The following is an 11,502-nucleotide window of genomic DNA, read 5'->3' as shown; positions in this document are numbered from 1 at the left end:
TATGCTGCACTGCCAGAGTGCCACCACGGAGGGGCATCTGGAGCGACAGAATTGAGGGAGTGATGAATTATCGGAGTTTCAGAACTCAGTGATTCAGAAACTTAAATATGATCACGGTACTGAGGGAAGTGATGAACTATAAGAGTGTTCGGACAGACTGTGAGTTGCACTGAGAGTATTGTAATCATGATTCGCCACTCTATCTGATTGCCCTTACTATGGGAGTGCTGCAACACCAGAGTACTGGTAGGAAGGACGTATGGCACTGTCAGGGAGTCAGTGCTGAGTGTTGCACTGTAAGGGGAATGCATTAAAGCAGCGTCACCCTGTCAAGCGATCAGTACTGAGCAACTGCCTGTCTGTCGGCGAGACAGGAGAGAGGGAATGCACTGCTGGTAAGTCAGCATTGAGGCAGCACAGCATTTTCAGTGTCCGGTCAGAGGGAATTCTGCCCTGCCAAAACGAAAGTACAGCATGAGAGCATCATTACTCAGGGAGTTCCAATTTGTCAGGAGGTCATTACGGGAGGTATACTGCAATGTCAGAGGTTCAGTAATGAGGCAGTATGTTCTATGAAAGAGTCAGTCGTGAGCGAGAGCTACATTTTCTGAGTTTCGTTACTATGGGAGAGTGCCTCATGTTCAATGGCAGCAACAAGGGAATGCTGCTCTATCAAAGGGTAAGGAAAGAATGTGCGTAGCTGCAGCGTGCATGTTTTAAGAGTACTGACTGTGTTTGAGTATCAGTCGTTGGAGATTGCTGAAGTGCCAGAGTGCCGTTACTATGGAAACGTTGCACTGTCAGAGAGTCAGTACTGAGTGCTACACTGAGGGAAAGTCTTAAAGTAGCGTCAGTCTGTTGGAGGAACAGTACTGAGGGAGTTCCAGTCTCTGCAAGAGTCAGGAGAGAGCGAGTGATACACTTCTGGTGAATCCACACTGAGGCAATGCTGCAATTCCAAGTGTCAGGATGGAGGGGATACTGCCTTGCCAGAAAGACAGTATAATGTAAGATACTGTCTTTACTCTGGGTGTTGTATTTTCGGAAAGTCATTGCTGAGGGAGCACCACTCTGTCAGGGGGTCAGTAGTGTGGGAGATCTGCACTGTCAGAGGGTCAGTGCAGATGGAGGGCTGCATTGCCAGACAGTGAGTATTGAGTGAGGTCTGTATTGGTTCACAATTAGAGAGCCAGCACTGAGGCTGTTTGACACTCTCATAACGTAAGTACTGAAGGAACGCTGCGCTGTCAGAGGGTCAGGACTGAAAGACTGTTGAACAGCTGAACTGTCGAAGGTCAGATCATACTCGCCAACAGAGTGACAGAGGATCCCACTCTCCAAAGATTAGTACCGAGGCTGTGTCTCACTTTCAGAGGGACAGCTGAAACGCTGTGCTGCATAGCCAGAGGCTCAGGACCAAGAGAAAGCTGCACGACAGAGGATCAGTACTGAAGGAGTGCTGCACGGTCAGACATTTATTACAAAGACAGTCAGTGACAGTCTGACTTCCAGCTGGTCAGTTCTAAGGTTGCGTCGCACTGTCAAAGGGTCTTCGGAGAGGTTCTGCTGTTCTGTTCGGAAGTCATAACTACTGGTTAATGCACTACCAGCCGGAAAGTTTGGAGGGAGTGCTGCACTTCTGGAGGGACGATGCATTATCAGAGTTTCAGTCGAGATAGCGCTTGAATGTCAGCGGATCAGTCATGTGAGAGTGCCACACTGCCAGAGCGTCAGAAGAGAGTTTGTCCTGCACAGTTGGTAAGTTAGCAAAGGCACTTAGAGATCCGCAGCTGACAGAATTTGCACTGGCAATGGTTCCATATTGACCGTGCTTCACTGTCACAAGATCAGTAGGTTTTCAGCGCATTCTGTGCTGTCAGTGTATGTACTCAGCACTGCGACGCGGCTGCAATGCCAGAGAGCCGGTAATGAGAGAGTGCTTCACTGTCACAGAGGCAGTGCAGAACTGTCAGAGAGTCAGCACTGAGGGAATGATGCACTGCCAGAGGAAAAATACAAAGTTAGCGCTGCTCTGTCAGAGGATAGGTAATAATGGAAATCGAATTTTCAGAGGTTTATTAGGAATTGTGTTTTGCATTTTTACAGAATCAGGACTGAGGCAGTGCTTCACTATCAGAGATTCATAACTGAGAGAGTGTTGCACGATCAAATGATCGGTGATGTGGAAAGTTTGCACTGTCAGAGAGACAGAGAGTGGTTGTGCTGCACTGTCAGTGGTTGGCGGGGTGGAGGGAGGGTCACTCTCCTGAGTGTAAATACTGAAGGAGTTCTGCACTGACAACAGGTCAATACTGGTGGAGTCCAGCACTGTCAGCTGGTCAGTTCTGAAGAAGCGCTGCACTTGTCCGAGGACAACGGTTGAGACTGCCCCTCTGGGTCGGAGGTTCACTATTATGGGAGTGCTGCTTGGTCAGACTTTTTCGGGCTGAGAGAACAGAGCGTATTGTCAGAATGTGTTGATAAAAGGAGCGCCACATTATCAGACGATAACTCCAGAAAAAGTGCGACAGGTTCAGATGTTTAATACTGGGAGAGACAAATTGTCTCACTTTGACAGGATTAGAAGAAAGTTAGCAGGATTTGTAGCACTGTCAGAGTTTCCATACTGAAGGAATACTGCAGTCAGATGGTCAGTTCCGAGGGAGAGCCGCATTGTCAGATGGTCAGTAATGAGTGAGTGCTGCACTGTCAGAGGGTCAGTACTGAGGGAATGCCGTACTGTCAGACAGTCAGTACTGTGGGAGTGCTGTACTGTCGGAGGGTCAGTACTGAGTGAGTGCTGCAATGTCAGAAGTGCAGTACTGAGGGGCTGCTACACAGTCAGATGATTCGCACTAAAAGAGAGACATAGGATCCCAATCTCAGAGGGTCAGTACTATGGCTGTGCCGCACTGTCAGGGGGATAGCTGAAACGATGTGCTGCACTGGCTGAGGCTCAGTAACTAGCGAAGGCTAAACTACAGAAGATCAATATGGAAGGAATGCTACACGGCAGATATTTATCACAAAGACATTGAGTGACTGTGCAACTGCCAGCAACCTCTCTTATTTTGATTTACAGCATCTGCAGTTCTTTCAATGTTTGCGAAGGAAGTGCTGTACTGTCAGAGGATCAGACTGTTATTTGCTGCGTATGCAATAAGGGTGAGCCACTCGCCTCATTCTCGGTACTGTTGCAATAGCCCAGATATCCAGTACTAAGGGAATGCTGCCAGTGGGTCAATGCTGACTGCTGCACTGTCAGCGGCTTCAAAACTGTCAGAAGGTCAGTAGAGTCGCTGCTGAACTGTTTGAGAGTCAGATTGGAGGGAGAACTGCACTGTCAGTACTAAACTAATGCTGCACGGTCAGCTGGTTAATAATGAAAGTGAGAAAGCGTATCACTGTCAGAGGGGAACGTGAGAAGTTCTGTCGCATTGTCAAAGTTCAGCACTGAGGCTTTGCTACATTGTCAGAGTGTATGTAATAAGGTTGCGCTATCTGAGGCTCAGTACTAGGATGGTACTGAAAGCTAGTACTGACGGAACTGCTGCATGTCAGACAGTTAATACAGAGACAGTGCTGCAATGTCTGCGGGAAAGTAGTACGTGATCGCTATTCTATCAGAAGTATTATTCCTGATGAAGTTCTCCATTTGAGAGGATGGGGAGAGAGTCCTGCACTATTGTGAGTCAGCACTGTGACAGCGACACTGACAGATTGTTAGCATTGACGCGAAGCTCCACTGTCAATCGTTCAGGACTGAGAGTTTTTCACTGTCAGGCGGACAGAATATTGCTTATGCTGCACATTTAAGGAATCAGCACGGAGGCAGGGTTTGACTATTTGAAATTCTTAACTGAGCGAGTGCTGCAATGTCCGAGGGTCAATACTGAGGCAGTTCCAGCACTGTCAGAGAGTCAGAGAGGATGGACACTGTACGGGTACATAATTTCCATTGAAGAAGGGCAGCACTGTAAGTGTTTTCGCAGTGAGGTGGTGCTGCATTGTCACAGTGTGTGTGGAATGAGAGAAAGCCACTCCATCTGATGCTCAGTACTACGGAATGTTGCAATGCCAGAAAGCCAGTATTGAGGGAACGCCGCACTATCACATAGTCAGTATTGAGGGAATACTGCGCTGTCAGAGGGTCAGTCTGAGGGAGTGTTGCATTGTCAGCCTTCCTGAGAACTAGTGATCATGAAACACTGTCAGAGTGTCAGTGCAGAGAGAATGTTGCACTTTCAGAACGACAATTTATGTGAGTGCTGCACTGTCAGTAATGATAGAGAGCAGATGGAAAGTATTCAAAGGTTTGTGGTATCGCAGCACTCCCGTAGCATTGTTTCTGGTGGAGTGGCACTCCCTAATTATATACACTGTGACAATTCAGTACTCCCTCTGTAATGATGCAACTGACAGTGTTGCAATTCTTCACAACACATTCTCTATTGACTTTCTGACAGTGCAGGGATTTCCTCAGGACTGACCCTCGCTCAGTGCAGCATTCCCTTGGTTAAGAATCTCTGATAGTGCAGCACTGCGTCCGTGCTGATTTGGTAACAGTACAGAACTGACCCTTTTGGTGTGCGGCTCCCTTAAAATTAATCCTTCTGATCGATCGTCGATCACTTAATAGCTTGTCTGATGCTGTACTATTCCTTCGGTACTGACTGTCTGAAGTGCAGAGTTCCTTCAGTACTGGCTTTCTGACATTGCAGTACTGCCCCAGTACTGACTGCGGGTGTGTCATTGTCAGAGGGTCAGTACTGAGGGAGTGCTGCACTGTGAGAGGGTCAGTACAGTGAGAATGCTGCATTGTCAGAGCTCCATGATTGAGCGACTGTTGCACCATCGGACGCTCGGTACTGAAGAATTACCGCACTGTTGGCGGTAACTTCTTGTGCTTGAAATGTGAAAAAAACAAAATTGACCACTCTCTGATCAGGTCAATGTTAATGTTCTTATGACAGTATTTCAAGGAAAGTAATGTAACATTTGTGCACTGGCTCTTGTTTGTCTTTTTCAGCAGCATCCAACATTTGTCTGTCCTTGTGAAATTTCCTCAAATGGTGCTCTTGCTCACTAAAGAACTCTGTATGTCTACAGATTTATGTAGGAAATCATAGAACAGAATGTATCCTTATTCCATATGAATGTGTGAAGGACTGCATTAGGGAAGAACGCTGAATATTATAGAAAATATTGATAATGCACAAGCAAGAACGAAGTAGGATAATAACAGGGAATAATTCTTAATAAACCAGTTGCGAACACCATCGTCACAGGTTGGCAACTACTCGGTTATTAATGTTCCTCCACAGAGATAGAGAGAAGAATTAAACCCACCTTTCTACCTCTGTATTCATGACGAATTAAAGTGAAAACTTTCAAAACAGCCTCATAATTGGCCCCAATAGTTCCAAAATACACTTTATCAATAACTGATCTCAGACTACAAGTAATCTGTTCTCGATACTAGTTTGAGGTTTCAACATAAGACTTTGATTTTTTTTCATTGTAGAATAACTTTAGTAGAGCAAAGTTAAACAACACAGTAATCTAATCGGTGCATGCTTTAAACACAAAACCTTTGTTTTCAGCCTCTTTCAAACAAATTAGAGACATACAAAAATATTTAAATAAAATAAAATAGCAAAATTACTGAAATGTTTTTCCACATGTGTTATTCCACAGACATAAAAGATAGCTTTTTTGGTTGATTTTTCTGAAGCTATTGATCAAGATAATCTTTTAGATAAAAGTAATAACATTTATGATTTAGTTTTGTATTCTCTCAGCAACCAGGAACTGGCAAAGGAGGTTAGGTGGGAGGCTTTCACTTTAACATTGCAATATCCGCAGCCGGATTGATTTTTAAAAGAAACGTAGTCGAATAATGAAATTCAAACTCTGACCACCCCCTGCCAGACTGACGTCTGTCGCAAGCATTCTGACATACCACTTAATTTCTTCCATTTACTTGAAAATAGTGTTTCTTCCAGACTGGCTGAACGAAATTCCCATGTGCCTTACTCATTAACTGCCGATTTATTTTATTTATTTAAACACAATGCGGCAGCGACTGCAGAACCTTCTGATCAGGGAACCATCTACAATTTATCCAGGCCTGGATTCGCAAATAAATGAAGGCTTGTTTGGACTGTTTTCTTTTTTTTTAATGCAAGTTGTTACCCATAGACCAAACGGCATCTTTAGCTTACAATTCTAACTTCACAGCTCTGAACCAACATTGATTTGTAAAGCAAAACCAAAAACAATGGCAACCACGGTAGGGGTGAGGCATGAGAAAGACATGGTTGGTGGCGAGTTTTACGTGAGGCGCACCATGAAGTCAGGAATATATAGCATGGCCACCTCTAATATTTGAAGACTTTAAATGTAAACTTAAATATCTATTTCAATACTTAAATGTAAAAATGAGTTCAATGGGTATACTTTAATTGCAATTATGGGCAGGTGGCTTGTGATTCAAAATATTTAGATGGGAAAGGAAAATTATTTCGGTTAGAAGATAGATCAATGCTAACCTTTCTTTTACAATTACAGTGTCAGCATTTTTGCATTGACGAGAGTTGTTGATAATTTTCCTCAGTTTCTGATCATACTCAGAAGTCGATAACATAAATTTTCTACAGCATTCTCATAACTTGACAAAATGTTTTGAGCAAACTAATGAACACACCACAGTAGGAAGCCTATTGTCAATTAACCCTGTTCAGAGAGTTGAACATACTCAACCACCCAGTAATTGTTGACATCCACAAAATTTGCTCGTAAGAGATCACTCAGGGTATAGAGTTAGCAAATACTTTGCACTTGAAGAGTGAAAATAAAATACTTATTTTCTTCTGCTGGATATATCACAATATCTGTGTATTCAATGCCAACAGCAGATTCCATTTAAAAAGAAATGGCACAGGTTTTGCAGCAGTAAAATTCATTGAAACAGAGTTGAAATACAATATTTAATGAGTAGGGAGATTTCTTTTGACGGTATACAAAGTTTTACAACTATTAATAGACACACTCATAACTATTCAAGCACAATTGTTTACGTCAAAATTTCAAAAAAATAACATTTTTGTTCTCATTTGCGCCTTAACATCTACCTCTCTGAGTATCTACATTTTCCTATCTTCCATCTATCAATTAATTTAATTTCAAAGCACCGGTATTTGGTGTTCTTCACTTCCTGGTTGCTGCTGGTGACATTTCCTCAATGTAACTCGTTGCCATTCTACTTGATAATAGCACACACTGAAATTGGTAATCCGTTCTGCTGACTTGAAGATGGGAGATATGAAATTCATGCCACAGTAGATCACCGAACCCTTTTGAGCTGTGTTTTGCAAATTCATTCGTTGTTGGATCGACATCATGACATAACATTCCTTTAAACCGAGGATGACAAGATGGGTTTTGGAGACTTCTTGACGAGGAAGGTTTGGAGTAGAATCCGAGGACGGCTCTTAATCGTGCTACTTGACAAGACTCAAGTTGAGCTTGTTCTCGCTCTTTCTGATGTCAAAGGGTGGATCTTTGCCCCACATCTGCCTTTGACTGAAACATTTCTTTTTCTGAGGAAAGGACAACACTGCACACGAGTTATTTTTCAACACTACCCTCAGTGATCTGGCTATTCACTGTTTACGTGAGTTTGTAGAAAAAAAAATGAAAGTCTTCCTGACCATTTACACAGCAATTAATCGCTAATTAGACTATTAATGATTAATTAATTACAAATTAACATCTAATTGGTCTAAGAGATTGATGAGAAATTACTAATTTAAAACGAATCCTTCTGGCAAAGGTATTGAAGTTTAAATGAGCAGTTAGATTTGCATGCACTGGCTGTTGAAGAAACCATAAGTGGCCAGATGACTTTTAACTTCAACATGTCTGAAGCACAGCTCCTAATACATGTTCATTTTCTTTTGTTTTCCTTTTGGACCTCCTCAGTGCTAACTGTACATCAGGGTGAACTTATGGAAAAACCAATTGAAACGAATGAATCTCTAAGTACCTGGAAAGAGTCTCTTGAACTTCAAAGACGTAGTTCTTACAAAACGGGTGAAGTAATCTTCATTGCGATTGTAACAGGATGTCTGAGTGTGGTAACCCTCGTGGGGAACGTCCTCGTCATTATTTCCATCAAAGTAAACAGGCAATTGCAAACTATTAACAACTACTTTATTTTCAGCTTAGCCTGCGCTGATGTCACTGTTGGAGTAACGATGAATCTGTTCACCATTTACAGTCTCCTTGGCTACTGGCCTCTGGGTGCGGTGGTGTGTGATTTATGGCTTGCTGTCGATTATGTTGTCAGCAATGCCTCTTCCATGAATCTTCTTATCATCAGCTTTGACCGCTACTTCTGTGTGACCAAACCCCTTAGCTACCCTGTAAGGAGGACACCAAAGGTTGCAGGCATGATGATCGGAGCCGTTTGGGTGGTGTCATTTATTGTATGGGCCCCTGCCATTCTCTTCTGGCAGTTCATCGTAGGGCAGAGAACAGTCAGTGAAGGAGAATGTTACATACAGTTCTTCTCCAATCCTGCTGTAACTTTCGGCACTACAATAGCTGCCTTCTATCTGCCAGTCACCATCATGATGATTTTATATGTGTATATATTACGGGCTAGCAAAAGTAGAATGAAGGTAGATAAAAAAGAGTCTGGATCTAATAAGGAACTAGTTTCCTCCAGCCTTGAGGTGAATAAGATACTGAAATCGAATCCGAGCAACATATCTAATGCTTCTGTTAGGCTGCCACAAGTGAAAATGCCAAAAGGTACAATAATTGATGGAAGAATAATTGATCATTTCGATGAAAGAGATGAGGTGTGCTTGGGTGAGTCAACTTCTTCCATTACGATTCCATTAAACAAGCAGTTAGTCGGGCCTATCAGTGAGAATGGAAATGTCTGTACTGTGATGGATAACTGCAGAGTCTCCTACACAAGGACGGTAAATCAACGACAAAATATTAATGACCATGGAACCACACCTAGAATTGTTACAGATCTTCGAAGCAATAACGGGAAGGATAGGAATATCCCAGAAACCCAAAAAACGAGTAAAATAATTCATAATACTGCTCAGAAGAGAAAGGTCAGTGTTACGAGAGAAACGAAAGTGACGAGAACCATTCTGGCGATTCTCCTGGCATTTATCATCACTTGGACTCCATACAATGTCATGGTGCTCATTAGCACGTTCTGTCCCATCTGTATTCCAAGCACAGTTGCGAATATCGGATATTGGATATTTTACATAAATAGCACTGTCAATCCAGCCTGTTATGCACTCTGTAATGCTACTTTCAAGAAAACCTTCAAACATCTTCTCTTGTGCCAGTTCAAGGGCAGTGGTGTAAAAGGTTAAAGAAAAGAAGCCACAAGCAAAATGCCATGAGCACTCCATGTAATGTGATGATGATGACCTTCAAATATATATCTAAACTACAGGCATGTGATGTGTTTATTGTATCAGAAAAGACTCAGGTAGACCATAGTACACGCCATTTTTTAAGCACACTTCAGTTTTACCCAATTACTTCATAATGTCTCTTCAATGATAGTTTGCTGACGAGACTGGGAGATGAATTGTCCAATATCAAATTTGCACAAAAATTTCAAATGGCCGATGAGATTTGTTCATTATTAATGAAAAAATAAATGATCTTTGTGGTGAAGGAAATCAGACGCTCACTATTTTCAACATTATCCAATAAAAATATTTGAAAAAAAAACTGAATTCTCGTATATAAATTGAGCATGCTCGGGTGGACAGCACTTCGCATTGTTGGACAAGTAGTGTTTATATGGGGTTATGGACAAACACACTCGATTAGAACCTCTTTTTATTTGGCTGAGGAAGACTCGCTGTCGGTGCCATACTTTCCAAATTATTAAAAATGAATAAATGCTTCACCACTGAATGAATAATAGTGTAAATTAATTGAACGTATTTATTCAAGTTATACAATGCCTAACGTGTTTCCAACGCACCTGACCCCTTTTACCGGGTCTTATCACGTCCATTTAAGTTATTAGGTACTAGCTTATTCATTGTTGTGAAAATAAAGAAAACGATGCCTGCTTTTAAGCCATAGATGCTTCAGCTAAAGATTGAGCAATTCACTATCATGTACCCAGGCTGATATCTGAGCAACAAACTCATGCAGGTCTTGTGTTTAAGATCTGTGTCACCATTGAACCAGCATTTATAAGAACATAGTCTTGACTACAGTGAACACTGGATAATTGGAGCCCACTGCCTTTGCGGATTTGAAACAAGCTGGATTTGACTGCTTCGGTCTTTTCCACCTACATCTGCTTGGTTGGAGAGCTTGCCATCCTCACTCTCCATCCCCCATTGATTTTCTGTGCAACTCGGCTCAGTGCCATCCCTCAGAGTTGCCGCAGGAGCACCAGGTCAGTCTTTCACAGGTATCCTTTCCATTCCAGTGGGTTTTTGCAAACTGAGAAGTCCAAATTGAAACAGTGCAAATTGAGTAAAATATGCAATGCACTGAGTAGATTTTAATCTCAAATCGGCTTTCTTAGTCACAATGGATTCATTGCAAAAGTTTACATTGATCAGATGTGGTTACCGAACTTCTGGGAAGGATTGGAGCCATGTTGCAGGAGATGACCCTGGCCTTCCAGCATATCAAATGGTTGGGAATTCTGCAACTACAATATGCTAAGTTTCCAAGTGAAAATGTTAACTTCTTAACTGAGCCGAAATTTCCACATTTTGGTGCACATATTTCAAGCTAACCTGACATGCTCTCGTCGATCTGGTTCACTGGACAAGTGAAATTCAGTATCAGAAAACATCAGGGTGCCAAATTATGCTGCAGACTTGTTAGTATATTCCTCATTGACCCATTGGGGTGACAATAACAATTGCATCTATCTTGGGCGTTTAGTGGAGTTCTAAATCACTAAGCAGAAACAATTACCAAACATTGCTCAGCAACATTGGACAATACGAAAATGACATTGCTACCATATAGGGTGAAGAGGGTCACGAAAGGGATTTTGCATTTGGAGGCACTTTCCGCTAGATTCTGTTGGGGCGGGGAGATGAAGGCAAACTGTTCAAGAGAGTACAATCTAGGTCACAAATCCAAGATATTTTTTTCCAACCATTAAGAACACCAGCAGCAAAAAATGGAAATGGCAAAAATATCAGGGCATTCATATCTGTCCCAACAAGAAGAATTATATGCGTTTGCAAACGGGTTCAACAGCCACGTTGGAACATACAATAGCTGACTCTTCATGAACAGGAAACAGCCAAAATAGGAAAACCAATAAAGGGAGGCAGTGGGAGGAGGAACTTTCAGCGTAAACACTCAGGGTAAATAATTTTCAAGGTAAACACAGTAAAATGTTGGTGAAAAGTATACAAAAAGCAATATCAGTCTTAATTAATATTCCATATTATGGAAAATAAGATGAGTTTA

The 11,502-nt window shown here is 42.2% G+C and overlaps 1 pseudogene; it reads left to right on the top strand.

Annotated features, from left to right (window-relative positions):
* The first annotated feature begins 1,911 nt into the window (after positions 1 to 1,911).
* On the top strand, positions 1,912 to 9,410 carry LOC132832596 (muscarinic acetylcholine receptor M2-like; annotated as a pseudogene).
* The last annotated feature ends 2,092 nt before the right edge of the window (positions 9,411 to 11,502 follow it).

The sequence above is a fragment of the Hemiscyllium ocellatum genome, chromosome 35, assembly GCF_020745735.1.
Source record: "Hemiscyllium ocellatum isolate sHemOce1 chromosome 35, sHemOce1.pat.X.cur, whole genome shotgun sequence".
NCBI lineage: Eukaryota > Metazoa > Chordata > Chondrichthyes > Orectolobiformes > Hemiscylliidae > Hemiscyllium > Hemiscyllium ocellatum.
Note: the sequence above shows the minus strand (reverse complement) of the source record. Positions and strands in the feature narration are given on the sequence as shown.